Source organism: Peromyscus maniculatus, chromosome 4, assembly GCF_049852395.1.
Source record: "Peromyscus maniculatus bairdii isolate BWxNUB_F1_BW_parent chromosome 4, HU_Pman_BW_mat_3.1, whole genome shotgun sequence".
NCBI lineage: Eukaryota > Metazoa > Chordata > Mammalia > Rodentia > Cricetidae > Peromyscus > Peromyscus maniculatus.
Genome location: NC_134855.1, coordinates 137,131,660 through 137,154,282, shown reverse-complemented (window position 1 = coordinate 137,154,282; position 22,623 = coordinate 137,131,660). Strand labels below are relative to the sequence as shown.

Genomic DNA, 22,623 nt, shown 5'->3' with positions numbered 1-22,623 from the left:
ATGCCTTTAATCCCAGCACTCGGGAGGCAGAGGCAGGTGGATCTCTGTGAGTTTGAGGCCAGTCTGGACTACAGAGTGAGTTCCAGGAAAGGCTCCAAAGCTACACAGAGAAACCCTGTCTCAAAAAAAAACAAAAAAAGAAAAAGAAAAAGAAAGAAAGAAAGAAAGAAAGAAAGAAAGAAAGAAAGAAAGAAAGAAAGAAAGAAAGAAGAAATAATTGGATAAAGGGTAGATTGTTGAATCTACTCTGAAAAGAAAAAGAAGAGGATATAGATATAATAAGATAAAAAGGTAGGTTGAATCTACTTTTACAAAACAACTGCTAGTTTTAAATATTTTACATTGGATTGGATTTTTGTATATTGTATACAAATTTTGTATATAGATACAAATTTGAGATTATTTTTCTTAGAACATACTGTACATACATTTTTAATCTTGTTCAAAGTATTGTACCTATACAACTCATTTAACAATGTAATACAATTTTCTAGTCCTTGAAAGTTTTTACTACTAACTAATTAGGATATAAAGAAATGCAAGTTAGTAGTTAGTCATTACAATCAAACTTGTAAGTCATATTAGGTATGTTTTCAAGGTCAAACAGATATATTTTAAATAGGTCATCTTCAAACACTTCAGAGATCTACAGAATATGGAATTTAAGATGTTTTAATAACATAGATTTTTTTTTAATGACTATGAGACATGTCTGCTCCTGGCAGCACCAATCTACTTCAGAGTAGATAATGGGCATCAAAGAAACTTCATATGGAGTTTACTTTCTTTGTGCCAAAAGTTAGTCACTGGTCAAGAAAATGCCCTTGCCTTGACTGCTGACAGTATGCTGTCCAAAATGGACAAGCAGGACACAAAAGAAAGGACTGCCGAACCTTGCCAAGACAAAGTAGGACAGCCCTTCAGAATATCCTGCTTCACAGAAAAGTCTGTCAGATATGCTAGGCTTATAGGCTGAAGATGGATGCCTCACATTGCAGAGGAACCTTGGGTGACTGTCCAGGCAACCAGTTGTTTCTATCATTTCTCACATTTTTTGGAAGTTGCTTGCCTGCACTTCCTGTTTGCTTAGGTAATATTATTTCTTTCCCAGCACTCGGGAGGCAGAGGCAGGTGGATCTCTGTGAGTTCGAGGCCAGCCTGGACTACAGAGTGAGTTCCAGGAAAGGCTCCAAAGCTACACAGAGAAACCCTGTCTCAAAAAAACCAAAAAAAAAGAAAAAGAGAAAGAAAGAAAGAAAGGAAGGAAGGAAGGAAGGAAGGAAGGAAGGAAGGAAGGAAGGAAGGAAGGAAGGAAGGAAAAAGAAAGAAAGAAAGAAAGAAAGAAAGAAAGAAAGAAAGAAAGAAAGAAAGAAAGAAAGAAAGAAAGAAAGAAAGAAAGAGGGAAGGAGGGAGGGAGGGAGGGAGGGAGGGAGGAAGAAAGGAAGGAAGGAAGGAAGAAAAGAAATAATTGGATAAAGGGTAGATTGTTGAATCTACTCTGAAAAGAAAAAGAAGAGGATATAGATTCTTTCTTGGGTCTCTGACAGAGTTGAGGACTAGATAGTTATAGTTATAGTTTTCCTTGTTAACAAACTAGGAAAGAAACTCACTAAAGAGGTGTAAAGTGCATAAGTTTGAGAGACATCAAAAAACAGTTTTGGGTTGGTAATATAAGTTAGGATAGAAGGTGAATTAGATACAACATTTTGGACTCACCAAAAAAGGATAAATGATGGAGTATTTTCTCTGATTTGTTAAATGTTAATGGACTGGACATTATTAATGTAATTCTTGACTGTATATATTGTATATACTTACTGTATATAGTTTTTCTTATATTAGTTATAACATTCTTTTATTATTTTAGACAAAAAAGGGGAAACATGGTGATATATTATGTACCCTAATAAAATTTTCCTGAAGATCAGAGAACAGAACAAGCCACTAGATTAAACATAGAGGCCAGGCAGTGGTGGCACACACTTTTAATCCTAGCACTCAGGGGGCAGAGATCCATCTGGATCTCTGTGAGTTCAAAGCCACCCTGGACTACATGAGATTGATTCAGCCTAGGAGAGAAACAGAGCCAGGTAGTGGTGGCACACACCTTTAATCCCAGTACTTGGGAAGCACACATGCCTTTAATGGCTGGGTGCAGAAAGGTATACAAGGCATGAGGAGACAGGAACTAAAGGCTTTTCAGGCTGAGGAGTCCTAGGGGTAAGACATGGCAGTGGCTTGTTCCTTTGTCTCTCTGATCTTTCAGCATTTACCACAATATCTGACTGCAGGATTTTTATTAAAAGACCTTTAGAAACTTGAACAACACTAGGGGGTCTTCAAGATCAGTGAAAGCAAGACTGACTTGATAGAGGGTAGGTGGAGCCAAGGGCCCCAGGGAACAAGGGCCCAGGAGTCAGGAGGATCTGGGGTCTGACCTCTAGTGACAGGCCTGCTGGGAAATTTCTCACAAGCCAAATCAAGGTGCCTGCATTCAAGCTGGCCAGGGTGGTCCTGATGCTTATCGCCCTGGCATCCCTGTCACCTGCACACAGTGGGGTGATCCTATCAGCTGTCCCATGTGGGTGTCCCCACTGCCTGCGCACAGTAGGGTGGTATGATGGCTGTCCCATCCTGATATCCCTACCACCCAAGTGCTCCGTGCCAGCTCTAGGGCCGGCAATGCCGCAGAACCTTCTGGGAAGCCAGATAGACTCTTGCTCTCCTTGTGGTGGAGCCCAAGAGCCTGGTGTCTGTACACAGTAGGTGCTCAATAATCACACAGCATTGACTTCCCTTCCACTGATTCCTCTCGCTAAGGAGCCCTAGCATTTCAAGGCCCCAGGTCTGGGCTCACTGGGAGCTGCAGACTGACCTCTCGTTCTCTTAGGTCAGGTATGGGAGGTCACAGCCACCGAGAAGCCTTTCGCCATCCAGAGCCCACATTCATCCATTGTCCTTCTTGCCCCTTGTCACCCCCCACAGATGGAGAATGGATGTCGTGACTTGCCCAGGGTCACAAGGCATGTTGGTCCAGTTGTTGGATTGAAGTGTTAAGTCCCTTTCTCTTTGGTCCTGTCATTTCTTCAACAAAGGAATGATGGGTGCCTCCTGGCCTGGCACCTATCACTTAGAGCCTCGTGCTGGCACCAGTCCCCACTCTGAGAGCCGTGGGAACAGGAGTCTGAGAGCCAAGGCCCAGCAGGGCCACCAGGAGACATTGGGACTGGGAAGAAGTGGGGGCACCCAGGGAGCTGGGACAAGTCAGAGAGAAAGGCAACCATCTATTAAGCACCTACTATGCACCAGGAACCCAGGCTACAGATGGTATTCATCTCTTCCTAGTAGCAGTGCTCAAAGCAAGGACACACTTCCAGGAGGGAAGAGGACTGGGGACAGCTAGGCTGGGCGTCAAGGAAGCCTTCCTGGAGGAAGAGGTATTGGGTTAACATCTGGAGAATGATAGGAGATGCAAAGCTAGGAAAGAGAAGCATAAGAAAGGACACATCAAGATGAGGTAGGTGAGGTGGAGGAAGAGGCAGAAAAAAGATGGCGGGCCAGCAGAAGGATCCAGAAATGAGAGTCAGCAGGAATGCCAGGTAGAGGAGAGACTCAGCCAGCAGACTCAGCCAGCCAGGCAGCGGTACAGAGAGCTAGAGACAGACTGGGGGGGAGGGGGGGGGGTTAGCTGGGAGGAAGGAGCAGAGGAGGTGGGGGGAGAGAGGGGCTGCCAGTCACTCTCGGCTCCCACACACTTCTGTCTGGACTTTCATCTCTGACACAAAAGAGGAAGCGAGGCCCCTGGGGGAGGCAGGGGTGGGCAGGCCGAGCTGCATAATGCATTTCACGTCCTGGCGGTTTTCATCTTCTACTCACATGCTCGCCAGGGTCCTGAGCTGAGCAACTGCAGCTAGTGAGGCTGGCTGGGGTGCACAGAGCTGGAGGGGTGACCCAGCCTGCTGCCGGAGAAGACCTGGCTGGGACTGTGGGTGCCCCCACCAGGCGGGATGGTGGGGCAAACTGCCTTGTCTCCCCAGGCTCCTTAATGCCAGTCCGGTCCTAACTGAGGCTGGGCCCTTGCCCCTGCCTCCTGCCAACTGGAGGGCTGGCAGAGCAGGTGCTGCTGTGGAATTAGCTGCGGATGGAAGGGTCGCCATGAGCCCTGTGTACACTGTTGACTCCAGTATGGCTGCCCACTAAGGTGTTGGTCATGCAGCTTGCAGTGTACCCGGTGTTAATCGTAAAGATGGTTGCGAAGCAACACTCTGGCTTAACTGCGGTGTTACCACTTTCTGGAGACGGCTGCCAGGAGCACCACCACGGACTAAGGTGTTTATTACTAGGGTGTTTACTCTGGCCTGCTTGCTTCCTCAGTTTACCTTATCGCACTTTCCTGTCTCCCTAATAATTTTGCAGTACTTCCTTCCTCTAAGAGGACCCCTCAGCCAGAGTATGGTGACCTGGATTGACAATCTTCCTCTAAGTACTGGCCCCACAGAGTCCTAGCCAACTAGCAGTTCTGATCTCCACTGTCTGTCATTATGGACCTGGAGGACTTCCTGAAGACGTACATCTTTAAAAAGGGCATCTGGAAGATTTGCATAGCCAAAGGACTGCGGATGGTACTGGAGTGACAGGCAGGTGCCAAAGCTGTTTCTTGGCCCTGAAATCCTGAGAATGGAAGATCTGTGGATGCTGGTGGCAGGAGCCCTTGTTACTTCAGGCTTTGAAGGCAGGCTGGGGGACCTGTCGGGATTCCAGAGGCTTTCAACTATGAATATTGCCCTTCCCACCTGCACCCCAATCCCTGGCTAAAGTATCCCATTGGAAGTCCATTGCTACAGTCCAGAGCTCCACTCTCGGGCCTGAGGAGGCAGTTCTGGACTGAGACTGTCCTTCCACTGGACACCACCAGCTCCATTCCCAGCCTGGATTCCTTTGATCCCGGCACAATGCCAATGACTAAGAGAACTCATCACCCACAAGCCTTGGCCATGGCTAGGCATCAGCTAGTATGAGAGGGAAGAGGAACCCCGGCTTCAGGTCACAAGCCGTCTAAGCCACAGTGTTAACACAGCCACATGCTTCCCTCACTTCTGGATACGGGCAGCCTCTCCTGGTGCCCGGCTGCCCCTCCGACCTTCTGTCCACAGCCCACACTGTAGTAAAGATGGTCCCCGCTAAAAGCAGATTCATGTTGCCCTGGGATCTTAGGCAAAGCCTCTAACCTCAGCTCTTCTCTCTGGCCACTTTGTCTTCTCATGCAGCTCCTGGGGCCCCACTTTTCCAGCCCCTTGGGCCTTGGCACATGCAGACCCCTGGCTGGATCACAAGTCCCTCCCACCATCTTCCGTACCTGCCAGCTGACCCTACTCAGCTCTGGTGGCCTCCCTGACCCCAGCCCAGCTGGACACTCTGGGGGCAGAAAGAGGCTGCAAGAAGAAGCCATATGAGTGCCCTCTCCTTCCAGGGCAGTGAGCATTCTGAGGCCAGGCCTGCTCTGTTCCCTACCATTCCGCCCACCCCACCCCAACACACACTCTGCCTGGCACAGGGCAGGTCGGTGGAACTTCATATATGCTAACACAGTAAGTGAGCTAGGGCCCAGTGTCATTTTATACACACACAGGGACAGAAACACACACACACAGAGAGAGAGAGAGAGAGAGAGAGAGAGAGAGAGAGAGAGAGAGAGAGAGACAGAGACAGAGAGACAGAGAGACAGAGAGACAGAGAGACAGAGAGACAGAGAGAAACAGGACAGGAGACCTGGAGTCAAACCCTGCTTACTCTTCTCTGACTGAATGACCCAGAGCAATGGCTTGGCTGTTCTGGAATTCTCCAGCATTTGCTGGGATAAATAATAACCGCTAGAGTGCCTTGGGGCTGCAATGGCTCAGTGGATGGGAAGTACACCAGACCCGGCCCCTCCCAAGGACACTGCCCACCAAACACTCCAGGCTTAGCAGTCTAGCACAGCCTCTCCTCTCCTAGGCCAAAGCCCGGCTCCCAGCTGGCACCCCTGCTAGTGCTTTCAGCCCCCGGGGGGCTGGGCTGGCACCTTACTTCTTAGACAACAGAGAGGACAGGTACTTGTTGCTCTCGTTTGCAGAGAGCTGGGCTGAGGACGCTGGGTGGGCAAGGGAATTTGTGTGGACCCCCTCTCTCTGCCACACCCAGTGTTACCCCCACCCCCCGCTCATCAGGCACCTTCCCTGCTACACCTGGCACCTTTCCCTCCCGCTCCAGCCACGTCCCCCTTCCCTGCAGAGGAAGGTGACAGGACCTGAGAGTTCAGGACCCAGCTGGCCAGGGCTCTGCCCTGCTGTGACATCCTCTGGCTGTGTGGTGCTGGGCAAGTTGCTCCACTCCTCTGTACCTTGGATTTCCCATCTGAAAAGTCCAAATAATACCACCTAGGGCTGCTCTAAGGACAGGACAAGCCCTTGTGGGACCACGCCTTTCCTGCACTCTTCAGGCTCGCTCCTTATGTCCCCAGTCTCTCTGTTTTTATGCTAACAAGTAGCCCCGACTCAGGGGCCTTACCTGGGACTGTGGCACACTCAGAGTCCCTGTGACATCAGACACTGCAGTGAGCCTTAGCCAGTGACTGACAGGTGCAAGAGTCTGAAAGGTCCGCCCTCACCAGACTCTACTCCACACAGGCCCCACCCCGCATGGGACCAGGTAGGGCACTTCTGAAGTCCTCCCCTTGCTCGGGTCCCCGCCTTCGCTGGGCAGCCCTGCAGCCTTCCCGGGTCTCTTGCTCGTTCATGCCCACCTTCAGAGTAAATGTTTGTCTCCAGGTCTGCTCCTCAGACCCCAACCTAAGCAGCAAGGCAGGCTCCCGAGCATGGTTCAGGCTCCAGGCAGATAGCTGCTCGGCCACTACCAGTCTATCTCCAGGCAGCAGGGTGGCCACGAGCAGACACAGATGTCCCTCAGCAGCCACGGGGTGTTGGTTACAAACTCCACTCCTGTATTAAAATCAGAGGATGCCCATGCCTCTTATATAAAATGATGTAATATTCTGCATAAAACTGATGCACATCCTCCTGGTCATTTACATCATTTCTAGATGACTTTTACCTAGCACAGTGTAAGTCTGCCCAGAGCTGTATTACACACACACACACACACACACACACACACACACACACACACACACACACACACACACTATTCGTATGTTGTTCAGGCTGCCTTCTAATGCACCATTTAGCCGAGAACAGCCTTGGACTTCTGATCCTCCCGCTCCTGCCTCCCCAGTGCTGAGATTACAGCCTTGCCCCACCACACCCTGTTTATACAGTGCTGGGATTGGAACCCAGGGCTTGGCGCATGCTGCGCTAGCACTCTACCAGCTAAGCCTCAGCCTCAGCCCAATGCACCGTGGTCTTTGTAGATTTGCTGGTGGTGTACTCTGACTCTAGCGGTGTGGATAGATAGACAATCCTCTGCCTCTTGGGCTAATTTGCTCATCTACAGGATGATCACTGGTAAGTAACAACAAGGGTCGGGATAATGGCTGCCTTAACAAGCTTAGCAGTGTGTAGACCCAGGACAGTGGCCACCCTTCCTAGTCACCCTGCCACTACACTTCCTGTCCTGCTCTGCCATTCAGTGCCTTCCTCCACCAGAAGTAGCAGAGCTTCCAATGTGATCCACAGGTCATACTGGATCAGCACAGGCCTTTCTTTTCCTGCGTGAACAGCTGTCCCCATTGCTACAGCCTTCTGACTCTTCTGGATCTGTCAGTGTACTAGACCTTGCATTTTATCTCCAATAAGGTCCAGACTGGCCTCAGACTTGTAACAATCTTGCTGCCGCCGAAGGTCTAGGATGAAGGTGTCTGCTACCACACCTGGCTTGGACCTGGCTTTTACTGGGCCATGAAGGGAGATGGGAAAATGATAAAGAGCCCCTGGGATCCAGTTGCTAAGTTGCTGGCACTTGACATCAGCCCTGTGGGGTATTCATACCCGAAAACCAGAGGGTGTTATTGGCGGCATTTTTTTTTTGGAGGGGACTTAATAAGTGCAGCATGGATGGATGGATCTCCTTCCCAAACTCCTACCCGAGCCTCAGTCCATCATGGGTGCAGCAAGCACTTTTGTCTTTTTCTAAGTTAAAAAAGAAGCATGCTTTCTGGAGCTTGGGTGGCACCCAAGGAACAACCAGCAGGCTTTCCAGGTGTGGCTGAGCGCCACAGCTGTTCACATGCTGGGGAAACTCCTAACTGGACCATCCTTTCGAAGACTTCTTGGTTTGCTGCTAAACTTGGTGGCACAAGTTTGCAATTCCAGCCTACTCAGGAGGCTGAGAAAAGAGAACTGGATTTTCAGTCTGCCTGAGCAATGTGGCACGACAGTGCTCCAAATACAAATCATGGAGAAAAAAGAGATGGTATATGGTGCTTAGCTGCCATACACAAGACCCTAGTTCAATCCTTCCTTCCTTCCTTCCTTCCTTCCTTCCTTCCTTCCTTCCTTCCTTCCTTCCTTCCTTCTTTCCTTCCTTCCTTCCTTCCTTCCATCTCTCCTTCCTTTCTTCTCTCTCTCTCTCTCTCTCTCTCTCTCTCTCTCTCTCTCTCTCTTCTTTATCTTATTTTTTTGAAACTGGGTCTCACTGTGCAGCCCTGGCTGACTTGGAACTCACTATGTGGACCAACCTGTCCTCAAATTCACGAAGATCCACCTGCCTCTGCCTCTGGAATGCTGAGATTGCCCACCACACCCACCAGAAAGTTTTCTTGACTCATAGGCACTTAAGAAAATCCAGTTATGGAAATTTGAGATTTTGGAATCCTATATGGAGTGTCCTGATCTGAAAAACCTCTTATTTATAGGTTTGTTCAAGAAGGACAGTGTGAGCAAATGTCCTAACATCGTCTACACTGCCCTGATGAACCCTTCCGAGAGATCCATGCTGGAGTCTACCCAGAGTGCTCACTTGGCTGGGTATGATGGGCCTGCCTGTTTTTCCTTTGGAGGAGGAACTCTGCCCTTGCAGGTGAGGAGATAAAATATTTGGCGTGAGTCCAAAGTGAGGGCATAGTAAACTATGAGTCTTTTAACCCTGGAATGTGCTCACCCTAAGAGGCACTCAGGGGGCAAAGCCATGTACCGAGACTTTCCACAGGCATGGAGAACCCCCCAATTGCTTGCTCTCACCTCTCCCCAGCCATTGCTGAAGTTCAATATAATCATCAGAAATTAAAATCATAGAAATGTGGGACTGGAAGGGATGTCGCAGCCAGCTCCCGTCAAAGGCTGAAACTTCTCTCTGGTGTCTTCATTCACTTGACCTCTGTTTGGATTCCTTCAGTGTCCAGCGCTTGTCCCTGCAAGACCCTTCCTGAAGGTCACTTCTGAGCACCTCTAACCATGTCGTTGAGCATGGTGAGGCTTTCTGTGTCCCTGATCACTAACAGACACCTACAGAGTGCCTCTCCTGCGTACACTGGGACACAGAGGAAATCAGACCTGCCGGGGACCCTGAAGAGTCAGCAGTGAGAGAAAGGGATTCTCTGCCCCCCAACTCCTCAGAGCTGCCCTTAAGTGGCAAGTAACGTCTGAGGATTCCTAGAGACCCTAAAATTCCCAAAACCAGTCCAAATCTCTCATGGCGTAAGGACAAGGTCAAGGTCGTGTCGTGCCAAAGCACCACTCAGGACGAAGCCTAAATCTGTCTCAAACTGCCCACACCCTTCCTCACTCCCACAGCAGCCCCTTCCCCAGACAAGATAAGCCGAAGGCTAAAGTCTGACTTGAAGCCCACCTGTCCACCCCACCCCCACCCTCCCTCACCCTCGCTCCTTTACTAGGTCTAGCCACAACTGTCTGGACTTAACTCCAGCCTCTCAGAGCTCCAGGAGACCCAATGCAGTCCCAGGCCACTGGAGGGGGCAGACAGCTGGGCTGGGTGATGGGTGGTTTTAATATTTAAACACAGCTTCCCGCTGTACAGCCACAGGCGAAAGCAGCTGCGTCCTTTTTCTTCTCCTTCTTCTGCTTCCTTCCTTCTTCTTTTTTTTTTTTTTTTAAATCTTTAATGTCTCCCGCCAGGCGCTGGTGGGGAGGCATCGGTCCTGTGCCATATATCAAAGGATTGCCACAGCTGGAGGGATATTCGGAGCATTCCCAGCCAATCCATTGTGTATAAATATATAGATATATATATATAGGTTTCATTATCCCCTTCAGGGCTGCCAGAGAATATATTCTTTTAATATGTATAATATATTTGAGCTGCTACTCGACTCAAGGGAGGAGGGAGGGCCCACCATTGACATTTCCCAGGCATTTCCAAGGAAAGAGAAGCAGCTGACTTTGGGGAAAGGGAGGGGGTCCCATCAGCTAAGGTGGATCTCAGGACCGTGCTGTGGTATCTCAAATGTAACCCCAGTCTTGTGCCTGGGCCCCACCTTGGTGTTTTCTTGGTCCTTTAAGAAGATTTGTGTGATCTTGAGTACCCATAGTTTCCTGCCATTGAGGGGTCTTCTGGTCTAACAATAGGTTTGCATTGCAGGGCAACAAGTCTGCAGCCACCACAGTGCATACCAGTGGGAGTTTAAGGACATGCGCTTGCTGTGTGACCTTGGGCAAGCTGCACGCACTATCTGAAGCACAAGGCTTCGTTTATAGGTGGAGTCAGCCAGCCTGCCTTGCAGGATGAGTAGAGCTCAGCTAGGGACACCCCTGGAGTGGAAGGGGGGCTGTGCCAGGCTCACTTGCACCCAGAGAGACGAGACCTGAAGGACGAGTCCCACAAAGACCAAGGAAAGAGAAAGTCCCTCGGGTCTCCCCAGCCTGCCCGGCGAAGGGACATCTTGGCCATGTGAACCCCATGTAGGCTAGGTCCTTGGTTACAGACTCGGCTGCAGCATCCCCCTCCACCTCCAAGGATGGGTTCTGCTCTGTTTGCTGTGCCTGGGTGGTGCCCTTCAGCCACTTTCCAGGGGACTAAAGAATCACGTTGTTCTCTGCAGCGAGGGTAATTTAGAAAGGAGGTCAAAAGATAAAGGGGCTTTGTTGTTGTGAGGCCCCCCACCCCCAACTACCACCACTGCTTCACGCTCACCTAGGTCCGGAAGAGGAGGACAGACGTCACCAGAGTCCTAGTGGGTACAAATGCTAAGCTCTGGGGCAGGGGTTTCCACGAGTTAGTGCAGCCGAGGACTTCTCAGCTTCACCTGGACTCGAGGATGGGTCTGCCACAGTGTGAGCATGCTCTGACGCCAGGCTGAGGTCTGGAGCCCGATGCTTGCTGGTAGAACCCACCCGTCCACCCACCCCAAGGACAGGGCAAGAAGAGGAAGCGTGGGGTCCGAGCTCCTGTTGTAGGCTCCATTCCTGCCCGCAGTGCATGCCAGTCCCCTGCCACCTTGGTCAAGGGCACCTCTGCACACCAGCCCGAATCCCCGCCTGTCCCCACCCTCTCAACCCTGCGGCAGCATCCACACAGAGACCCCGCGGAACTATACCATCAGTTTCCTCTGGGGTTCCGGCTCCTGTCAGACCCCCGCCCAGGAGCCACAGGAGCTTTCATGAAAATGGCTGTGATCTTGCCTTTTCTGTCGCTCCTTCTGCCTGCCTGGCCTCTGCACAGCTGACTCCATTTCACCTGCCCGCTCATGGCTTAAATGTTAATTCGTTAGCCTTTTTCTCATGCAATCAGTCGATCATCGATCAATTCAATTCATTTTTAAGACAAGATCTTTCTATATAGCCCAGGCTGGCCTCAGACTTGTGATTTTTCAGTCCCAGCTTCCCACACACTGGGAGTGCAGATGTCTAGTTCTGGGTTATTCTTCACCCAAGGCTCTTGTGGCTTCTGTCCTCTCCACCTGTAACTGTTGGGGTGCTTACTAGTTAGACCATCCCCCTCTCCCCGGAAAGCACAGTCCCTGGGACAAAGCCTGGCTTCCCTATTTCCTGCCTCACTCCCAGCAAGCAGCAGAAGGCCTGGCCCACAGTGAGGGCCCAAAGAGTAGAGCAGTGTCTGACGGCCGGACACATCCTGAGAGTCAGGCTGCCAAGGAAGGAAGACCCCACCTTTGGCTCAGATCACTGTCCCACTGTCCGGCTGTCCAGATACACAAATCCGGGAATGGGCAGGACCTAGATGTGGTGTGATTGGATAGTATACAGGGAGTCCTCTGATGCACCCAGCCATCTCTGAAGCCTCTGGGCTGAGAGAGGAAAGGCAGGAAAGTGGAAAGGCAGGAAAGGAGGAGGAGGTTTCTGTTTCCCAGAATGCCAAGAGGATGGGGGTGGGGACAGATGGAGGGTTTGAAACTTCGGCCTTGCCCAGTACCTTGGCTCACACACTTCCTGGCAGCTTCGGATGTCTGAAGGGACAAAAGTCACTGAGTCCAAGTCCTTGCCTCTGAGTGGCTCTAGGCAGCTCAGCTGCGGGAAAGCAACCCCTCTCGTGCTCATGAACTCTAAAGAGAGGCTTGGTGTTATGGAGCCGGGATTTTAAAAGATTAAGCAATCTCCTTTCACAATCTCACTTTCTTTTTCTGAACAGAGGAATGGTAGTCTCAGCCAGCCTAAGCGGGGCCTCTCCGCCCACGGCGGCCTCTCCGCGGAGCGTGGGCGCCCCCTACTGGAAAGCTGCGAACACACAGGCCGGGCTCTCCACCGGCCCAAGACTCGACTTAACTTGAGATGGGGCGCAAGTTCCATCCAACCCCTGTGTAGCGCTGCAAGTCCTCCGGAACCTCGTGTGTCGAGAGAAGAGCAGACATACACATAAACACCCACCAGCCTCAAAGGTCCAGACCAGTCTAAACTTATGCACGATGTTAGTCCTCCTTTACTTGGGCAGATGGCACTCAATAAAGCAAAATGATACTGTTAGTGGAAGCGTAGATAGGGCTTGAATGCACAGGCTTTGTGTCCTGAGTTCCCAAGGGGTGGGAGGGTAGAGATGGAGCCAGGCATCTCCAGGAAGAAGCTATGAGGCAAGGGCTCTGCCCATCTCAGCGTCTCACCAGCCTTCACTCAGGCTGTGGTTTCAGGCCTTGTATGCGTGCTCTCCCGCTCAGGGACTTCAGTCTGCAGGGGAGAAAGAAGAAAACCGGGACTCAGTATCCCGTGTGCAAGCCCTTAGATTTGAAATTAGGGCTGCCGGCTTTTCACTGTGTAGACGGTGCCTCCTGTTTGATGAGCACTGCTTCCAGAGCACTCCCAACCCTGGTGCTGACCTCCGGGGTAGGGGATGGGGGTGAGGGGTACAGTATTGACAAAAAAGAAACTAAAAGCCAGGTAGCTGAAACGAGATGGCCGCTTGTGATCCCAGTACTCTGGAGGCAGTACTCGGGATCCCTGGAGCAAGCTGGATGTATAGACTAGATGGAATTAGAGAGCTCTGGGTTCAGCTAGAGAGCCTGCCTCAATAAATAGAGAGGAGAGTAATGAAGGAATGCACTTCACACACACACACACACACACACACACACACACACACAGGTGTGGGGAGGTAAGCAACTACAAGATAAAGCAAGGCTAGTCAATAACCCAGCGATTACTACTAATATGAGAAAGAAATACAACCACACATCCCTGCTTGGGTTGGGTCAGTATGGCTTACCCCTGAAACTCCCGTTGAATTTAATCCGCCTGGTGATCTACTATGAGGAACCGTTATGGGACCATCAAGAGGTGGCTGGGGCTCCACCCTCACTGGGTAGCTGGACTCATTTGTGAGATTGGAGGACGAAGGGGTTAATGGTCTCTCGGAGAGTGGGCTTGCTGTAAGAGCCAGTGTGGCCAGGTCTGCCAGCTGCTCCCTGTTATCTTCCCCATACCACACGGGGACTGTATCAGCAAAGCCATCCTCTCCTCCTAGGGCCAGAGCTGGGAACTAACAGAAACCTTTCCCTCAGAGCTTACCATTTGTGTGTGTGTGTGTGTGTGTGTGTGTGTGTGTGTGTTATTGTTAATATTTTCATGTGTGGGTATATATGTGTATATATATATTAGGGTTTCCATTGCTGTGATAAAACACCATGACCAAAAACAACTTGGGGAGGAAAGGGTTTTATTTCAGCTCACACCTCTGAGGAAGTCAGGGCAGGAACCCGGAGGCAGGATTGAACCAGAAGCCAGGAGGAGTATTTTTACTGGCTTCCTCACTCATGGCTGGCTCAACCTGCTTTCTTATAGTACCCAGAACCACCAGCCCAGGGGTGACATCGCCCCAGGGAGTGGGGCCCTCCCCTATGATTCATCAAGAAAATGCATCACACACTTGCCCACAGGCCAGTCTGGTAGGATTATTTTCTCTGCGGCAGTTCCCTCTTCCAAAATGACTCTCGCTTGTGTCAGGTTGACATAAAACTAGACAGTGCAAGATGAGGGTGTGTACATGCCATACCAGCAAGCTCTAGGACTGATTGAGAGACCCTGCCTCCGTGAAGACGGTAGAAGAGTGATGGAGGATGATTCACAGTATCAACCTCAGGCTCTACAGCAGTGGTTCTCAACCTCCCTAATACTGCGACCCTTTAATACAGTTCCTCAGGTTGTGACGACCCCTCAGCCATAACATTGTCTTGTTGCTACTTCACAACTGTAATTTTTCTACTGTTATGAACTGTAATGTAAATATGTAATATGCAACCCCAAAGGGGTCGAGACCTGAAGGCTGAGAGTCACTGCTCTGCACACACACACACACACACACACACACACACACACACACACGTGCGCGCGCGGGGAGGGAGCTCAGAGTCTTGTGAGCCCAGGCTGAAGCTGAAGCTGACCTTGAACTCCCCATCCTGCTTCTGCTTCCTGAGTGCTGGGATAGCAAGTGAGCCACCATCACCCCCTGCGGCTTTGGGTTCCTCTCCTGGGATGGGATTGCTGGGGGTGGAAGCCAGAGCCTCCCACACCAGGCAAGCGCTCTGCCTCTGGGCTGCACGCCTGTCTGTTCCATGTCTATCCCTCTGCCAGCGCAGCACTGTTTAAATTCCCATGTATCAATTCAAGTAATTCCTCCTCTTTGTTCTCCTGGGCTTTATTACTTGGGGCTCGTGCCTTTCTATATAAGCTTTAAAATAGGCTTGCCTATGCCTACAGAAAGCTTTTCTGGGATTTTTATGGGAATTGCACTAAAAATGTAGATCATTTGGAGGGAATTGACTTTTTACTATGTTAATTCTTCTGATCCACGAGCACGGTCAGCCACTTAGATCTTCTCTGGTTTCATTCTTCAGAATTCTGTAATTTTCTAAAGACAGATTCTGCAGGTGTGGGGACCTCTCCCTCCCTGGAAACATTGTATATGGTATTGTTCTCCATCTGAGGCCCCATGAGCTGGTTTTATTTGAAACAAGTTGAAGTTCCTTGATCTTAAGAGACTGATTCACTCTGGGGTTCCATTTCCCTAGAGAATGGAAAGCTGTGGGAGAGAGCACACCCCCTCCCAGCCAGGAGGAAACAACAAACTTATCAGCAGAATAGTGACTTGTGACTCTTCTTAAATCCATCAGAGACCTGAGGTCACATGGTCACCAAGTGCGTCAGATTCTGAAGTGTGACTACCTGCTTGAAGAGGCATCAGGACCCACTGCAGGATCCATGCAAGGTGCTCCAGGGACTAGCCTTACCCCTGCTGGGAGCCTGTACTCTGTGGAATAACTTACACACACACACACACACACACACACACACACACACACACACACACACTTCGTCTCTCACACATATACACATTACATGAAGTCAGCAAGGGTCACCAAAAGCCCAGAGGTCACAACTAGTGGGTCTTCCACAGTGACCTGAGGCAGACGGCATTTCATATACAGGTCCCACTTACAGTGCAGTTGAGGAGCCCCAGAAATTGGCCCTCTCAGCTCCCAGATCCTTGGGACAATGTAACAGGCTGCATGTAGTTGTGGTAAGGCAGCCTGTCCCTGCGTGGGACAGGGACAGAGTACAGAGTCTCAGCCAGCTCTTCCTTATCTCAGGATGTCTTGGTCACTAGACATTCTTGTTATTTTGACAAATACAAGCAGGAAAGCCAGGGGATTGGCTCAGTCCAAGGCCACCCAGGAAACTGTCCTCACATAAACGGCTTCATTCCAAGTTGCTTTCCAGAATCTTCTATCCTATAGCACAAAAACAAGACATTCTTGGAAGACAGACAAGAAACCTTCATTTCTGGGCTCCACTGCTTCTGGGGAAACACAGACACAAGAGTGATGTGGTTCTGGGGAGGGGGAGGAGGAAAGTCTCATCCCATGGGAGGGACCCACCACTGAAGAGACGGCGTCTGTCCTGGAGGGCAGCAGGTCTCCCACCCAATGCATCTGCTGAAACCCAACTGCCAATGTGATGGTATTGCAAAGTGGGCCCTTTGGAAGATGACTGAAACCTTCATGAGTACCGTTTGTGCCCTCAGAGCAGAGATGCCAGAGAGCTGGCTCCCTCCTTTCACTGTGTGGGGGACCTGGCTACAAAACACTGTCTAGTTAGCTCTGTCAGCTTGACAGAGGCTGGAGTTACCTGGGAAGTCTCATTTGGGGGATTGTCCTACAGGCATGTCTGTAGAGGACTGTCTTGCTTGTTAATGAACTAGGAGGGCCCAGCCCATTGTGGGTGGCACCATCCCTAGACAGGAGGTCCTGGGCTGTGTAAGAAAGCTAACCGAGCATGAGTCTGAAAGCCCTGCTCAACCCCAGCACTGCTGGTTACTTCACCTTGAACATCCTCGGCCCCAGAGAAATGTGGAAATCAAGTTTTTGTTAATTATACAATATCTCAGTCTATAGTATTTTGCTAACAAATGTAAAGAGCAAACTGGAAAAAAAATAAGTGGCTGGAATTTCAGCATGTTTCTAAAGGCCGAGGGTAGGCCCCCGGTGATATTTGGAGGCCACAGTCATCATCATGCTCTTCCCCTCAGTCACCTGGGCCTCCAGGACATGAATCCTCAGTCTTTCCCTTATTGTGCAAAAGCAAGACACTCCTGGAGGAAAGACAAGAAACCCTAGTCCCCATCTCTTGATCAAAGATCTGCTGTTTGTGGGGAAAAAACAGAAGAAAGGCCATTGACCTCCAGACGAGCTGGCCCTCATAAAAGAGGAAGTATGAGTCCTGCCAGGGAGAGGCCAAGGATCCTCCAACCATACAGAGGTTAAAAGTCACTGGTCTTTCAGCTCCAAGGTAATGGACCCCAAGGCAGCAGGATTCAAGCTCTCGGGGATCAAAAACAGAAAGAGGATCCCCAAGCGAGAAGAAAAAGGGAATGAATAGCACACACTGGCTTGTACTTCACCCGCCAGCAGATTTCTCAACAGAAACATTCTGGGGCCAGAAAGGAGGAGGATGGTGTATACAGTGTGCTGAGGGGAGGCTTTGCCAACCAACGGTGCCAGGCCCAGCCAAATGGCTACCAGAAATGAAAAAAAGAGAAAAATACCCCCCCAAAAGCTGAACAAAGTCATCACCACCAGAAGAAAGAGATGTTAATACATCAATAAGAGCATGGGGCATAGGTTGCTGTGTGTTTAGCACGAAGGATAACTACACTAATTTATTAAGAGATTGACAGTTTAAAAGGATGTAAAACGAAGACATCATAATTCAAAATAGGGGGGACAAGGGACCACTCGGTGGTAGAATCACTGCCTATCACACATGAGGTTCAAGTCCCAGCACCAAAAAGTTATATAAATAAATTTAAACGGGGCAAATGGACTGAATTTTTCTTGTTTCTTTTTTGTGTCTTCTTTTATATCTGTATGATCAAGGTTAAATTTCTATTCATTTAAAATAACTTGGAACAAGATCGTTGCTTCTCCAGAAAACCCAGAAAGGAACATGGCCCAGCCCACTCTACTCTTTCTAGGTCACCTGCAGATAAAGCTACACAAAGATGTTAAAAAATATATATACAATTAGCCAGGTGTGGTGGTTCAGGCCTGTAACTCCAGTCTCTCTGGGTAGGTCTGTATTTAGTTTTACTATTCACTTTATGTAAAATATGCCTCAATGCCGGGCGGTGGTGGCGCACGCCTTTAATCCCAGCACTCGGGAGGCAGAGCCAGGCGGATCTCTGTGAGTTCGAGGCCAGCCTGGGCTACCAAGTGAGTTCCAGGAAAGGCGCAAAGCTACACAGAGAAACCCTGTCTCGAAAAACAAAAAAAAAAAAAAAAAAAAAAAAAAAAAAAAAAAAAAAAAATATGCCTCAATGAAGTTGACTCTCTGCAGCTCAGGCAGGCTTTGGTCATCCTGCCTCAACCTCTCAGGTGCTGGAACTGTAGACATGAGCCTCCATCGATGAAGCTGTGTGTGTGTGTGTGTGTGTGTGTGTGTGTGTGTGTGTCCCCGTCCATGTTATAGTACATGGAAGGCAGAGGACAGCTTCAGCTGTTGGGTCACACCTTTTACCTTGCTTGTTGATGGTACCCCAGGCCAGCTGTCTGAGCTTCTGGACATTCCCCATCCCTGCCCTCCATCTCACAGTAGGAGCAACGGGATTCCAGCAGGCACTACCTTTACATGGCCAGCTTTACACAGGGATTCAAAAATCAGGCACTCACACTAGAGAGACACTTCACCCAATGAACCATCTCCCCAGCTCTGAGGTCACTGATTTTCGTGTATTGACAGTACCAGAAACTGAACCAAGAGCCTCTCGGATACCAGACAAGCTTTCCATCACTAGCTACAGCCCCAGCCCTAGAAGTTGGTTTTTAAAAGTAACAGTAGCTGGGCATGGTGGTGCACGCCTTTAATCCCAGCACTCAGGAGACAGAGGCAGGCGGATCTCTGAGTCTGAGGGCAGCCTGGTCTGCATAGTGAGTTCTAGGGAAGCCAGGGCTATGTAGACAGATCTCATCTCCAAGTAAATAATAAATAAATACACGTAACAATAAATCCTCCCTGAGGACCAGCTTTCATGGTACCAGAAAGTATCGTGCAAGCTTCCAAAGAAGGAAGGTAACCAACAGTCCTACCTAGCTATGATGCCTATGAACCACACAACAACCAGCATGGCACAACAACCTAAGGGTGCGGTAGTGGCATGCATACCTTAGCAGTAACCAACAGCTCTCTAATTACACTTAAGACCTGCTTAACAAGAGGGAAACCATGCCTGGTACTGGAAACCTAACCAGCTATCCAGGGCTAGTGAAGTCATGGATTTTGGAGGAAAATAAACAACAACCACTTTACTAAACCAGAATAATCCCTAACTACATTTTTAATGTTGGTGCTTATCCCCGTAAGACAAGCGTAGTCTGTCGGTGGAAGCTTCTCTCCCATCAGCAGCTCCCAAATAAACACACTGAGGCTTATATTAATTATAAATGCTCATTCAGGGGCTGGAGAGATGGCTCAGCAGTTAAGAGCACTGACTGCTCTTCCAAAGGTCCTGAGTTCAATTCCCAGCAACCACGTGATGGCTCACAACCATCTGTAAATAAGATCTGGCACCCTCTTCTGGCCTGCAGGCACACATGCAGACAGAACACCATATACATAATAAATAAATAAGTCTTTTAAAAATGCTCCATTGGGGGCTGGAGAGATGGCTCAGAGGTTAAGAGCACTGACTGCTCTTCCAGAGGACCTGAGTGTTCAATTCCCAGCAACCACATGGTGACTCACAACCATCTGTAATGAGATCTGATGCCCTCTTCTGGCCTGCAGTCATACATGCTGTATACATAATAAATAAATAAATCTTAAAAAAAAAAGAAAGAAAAAGAAAGAAAGAAAGAAAGAAAGAAAGAAAGAAAGAAAGAAAGAAAGAAAGAAAGAAAGAAAGAAAATAGATTTTTTTTAAAAAAAATGCTCGATTGATAGCTCAGGCTTGTTACTAGCTAAATCTTATATTTTAAATTTGTGGGAGGCCAGCTCCCACCTTTTAAATGGTTCCTATGAGGAGGAGAGGGGGATGAGAAACTTTTAAATAGAAAGATAACAAAGAGGAGAAAGACAGAAACACAGGATAGCTTCGGGAGGACCTGGATCAAAATCCAATGGCCCCTTGTGTCTCTTCAAAAGGGCTTTTTATAGCAATGCCAAGGGGCAGGGCAAAAGATATCCTCCTTGCTAGTTCAAAGCACACCACACAGCCAAGTGTAGACCCTTCCAATCACCTGGTAACCATACCCATGGTCAAATCATCCCCTTATACAGCCCTGTTGGGTAAAGCAAGCTCAGATTCTTGGACCCTGAGTAAGTTCTCACTAGGAAACCTCTGTGGGTCTCTACATAAATTAACCCATATTTCTTATCTACCCTCTGCCACGTGGCAGTACCTTCTTTCAGCATGGCATGTTTATCTCCTGCTTCCTCTGCATCTGCTGGCATATCCTCTGACTCCGCCCTTCTTCCTCCCAGCATTCTCAGTTTAGCTCTCCTGCCTATCTTTATCCTGTTCAGCTATTAGCCAGTCAGCTTCTTCATTAAACCAATCACAGTGATAGATATTCACATAGTGTAAAGGAATATTCCACAGTAGTCCTCACTGTAAGCCCCTTGAGGAGTGGCCAGGCCCCTTCCCTGGGGACCTCCAACTGCCAGGTTCCACCCACAGAACACTCTAACTGCTCTAATGACCAGATTGAGACTCTGCTCTACAAAGTAAAAAGCCCAAGCTCAGGACTTGAAATCCCACCAATCCCAACCCTGGAAAGCTCCACCCTGGAAAGCCTTGCCCCCAAGAAATGCTATAAAATCTTGTCTTCTGCTCAGTTGTCTTCTGCTTCTTGCCCGAGCAGTGGCAACCACCCTCCTGGGTTTTTTCCCCTCCCAATAAATCTCTTGTGTGAGGTTTGCTGTGCTGGGTGACTTTGTGGTATTCCTTGGCTCCCCACTGTTGTAGAATAATCTTTTTGTACACCGTGAAGATGTGTCTTTGTCAAGGTGCCTTCTGGTTGTTTTAGTAAAGAGCTGAATGGTCAATAGCTAGGCAGGAAGAGGTTAGGCAGGACTTCCAGACAGAGAGAGAAGAGGAGATTAATCTAGGCATGCAGGAGAGACACCAGAGGACACAAAGAGGAACAGGAGGTGAAAGATGGAAGAGAGGTAAAAAGCCATGAGGCAAAACCTAGATTAATATAAATGGGTTAATTTATGTTATAAGATCTAGTGGGACAAGCCTAAGCTATAGGCCAAGCTTTCACAATTAATGGTAAGTCTTCCTTCATGTCATTTTTTTGAGAGCCGGCAGCCAAAAGACAAATCCTGCTACACCCCACTGCCAGGATACCTTTCCATCCAAGCTGTAACACTTATATTGGTGCCATGACTCAGATAGGCTCTCCTGGTGCCTGCATTCCCCTTTGGGGTCTAAGCTGCATGGGGACCCTGTCCTTCATCTCCAGGCCACCCACAACATTTACCTTCTGGCTCACTGATTGCTCAGCACCCCATCCACCAGTGGCAACTAGGTAAGTTTCCCATTTGGTCACTGTAAATGTTTCCCCGAGTCCAAGGAAGCGACTGTTGAGTGTCCGACACCCCTCTAGTGTTCTAGGAGGCCGAGGCACCCCTGCCACAGTCTTTAAGGCTATGGCTAGTTGTCTTAATTAGGGCTTCAGTTGCTGTGAAGAGACACTGTTGTATGATATTTTGATGGTATTCTGACAATGAAGCTTGCTTGGAGTCAGAGGGCTGAGCTAGCCACTAGTTGACCACAATTAACCATAGAGATCTTAGATTGAGGACAGATAGGAGACAGAAAATAGTAAGGCAGGGCTGAAGGGGATCTCAAGCCTTTTGGATCGACAAACAGAAGGGACAGGAGGTGACTGGTGGCTTCTCCACTTCTCTGATCATTCAGATTCTTACCCCATACCTGACTCCCAATTTTTTTATTGATAAGGAATAATTAGATAAATGCATCACCTGGCACCAACACAGGGCACGGAAGCACGAGATAGCCACCAGTCCCTGGCTTTGCAGGCGCTGCAGCCACCAGACTCGGCAGGCTTTCCTCCCTTGCTCCAGGCCCTCTGCACACATCTGGGGTTTTTCTGTTGCAGCCTCTCTACAAAAGCCTCCAGCTGCCACCCAAACTCCTCCACAGGTGCCTGGGCTCCAAAGGCTGCCCGAGTTAGCCGCCCACCACCGGCCAGCTCTGTCTTCAGGCAGCTCTGTGCTCTCTCTTCTCACCGTCACACACACTGTTCCCACATGTTCCCATGTCCACTCTTGAGAGGGCTGGCTCCCTGGCTCCTTTCCCCCATGGGTTCCCCTGGACTCCCTCCTCAGGCTGCTGCCACAAGGTTAGCCACCTCGGTTATTGAATCTACTTTTAAACTAGAAAAGCCATATTAGTCTTAAATATTTTGCACTGGTATAGATTTTTGTATATTGATACAATTTTAAGGTTATTTTTGTTATATTGTATATAAGTTTCTACCATTGTTTAAGGCATTTTTATATATTGATACAAATTTAAGGTTATTTTTGTTAGAACATACTGTACATGTTTCTACTTTTTTTTAAGATTTATTTATTTGCTTATTATGCATACAGTGTTCTGCTGGTGGGTGTATGCCTACTTGCCAGAAGAGGGTACCAGATCTCATTATAGATGGTTGTGAGCCACCATGTGGTTGCTGGAATTTGAACTTAGGACCTTTGGAAGAAC

The 22,623-nt window shown here is 49.1% G+C and overlaps 1 long non-coding RNA gene across 1 annotated transcript; it reads right to left on the bottom strand.

The window, feature by feature from the left end:
* Positions 1-15,762: 15,762 nt before the first annotated feature.
* LOC121829155 (uncharacterized) lies at positions 15,763-20,589 on the bottom strand. Its single transcript, XR_006071946.2, has 2 exons — positions 20,285-20,589; positions 15,763-16,120 (listed from the first exon to the last, which is right to left on the bottom strand). It is a non-coding gene; the product is annotated as an uncharacterized LOC121829155 (long non-coding RNA).
* Between the last annotated feature and the right edge of the window lie 2,034 nt (positions 20,590-22,623).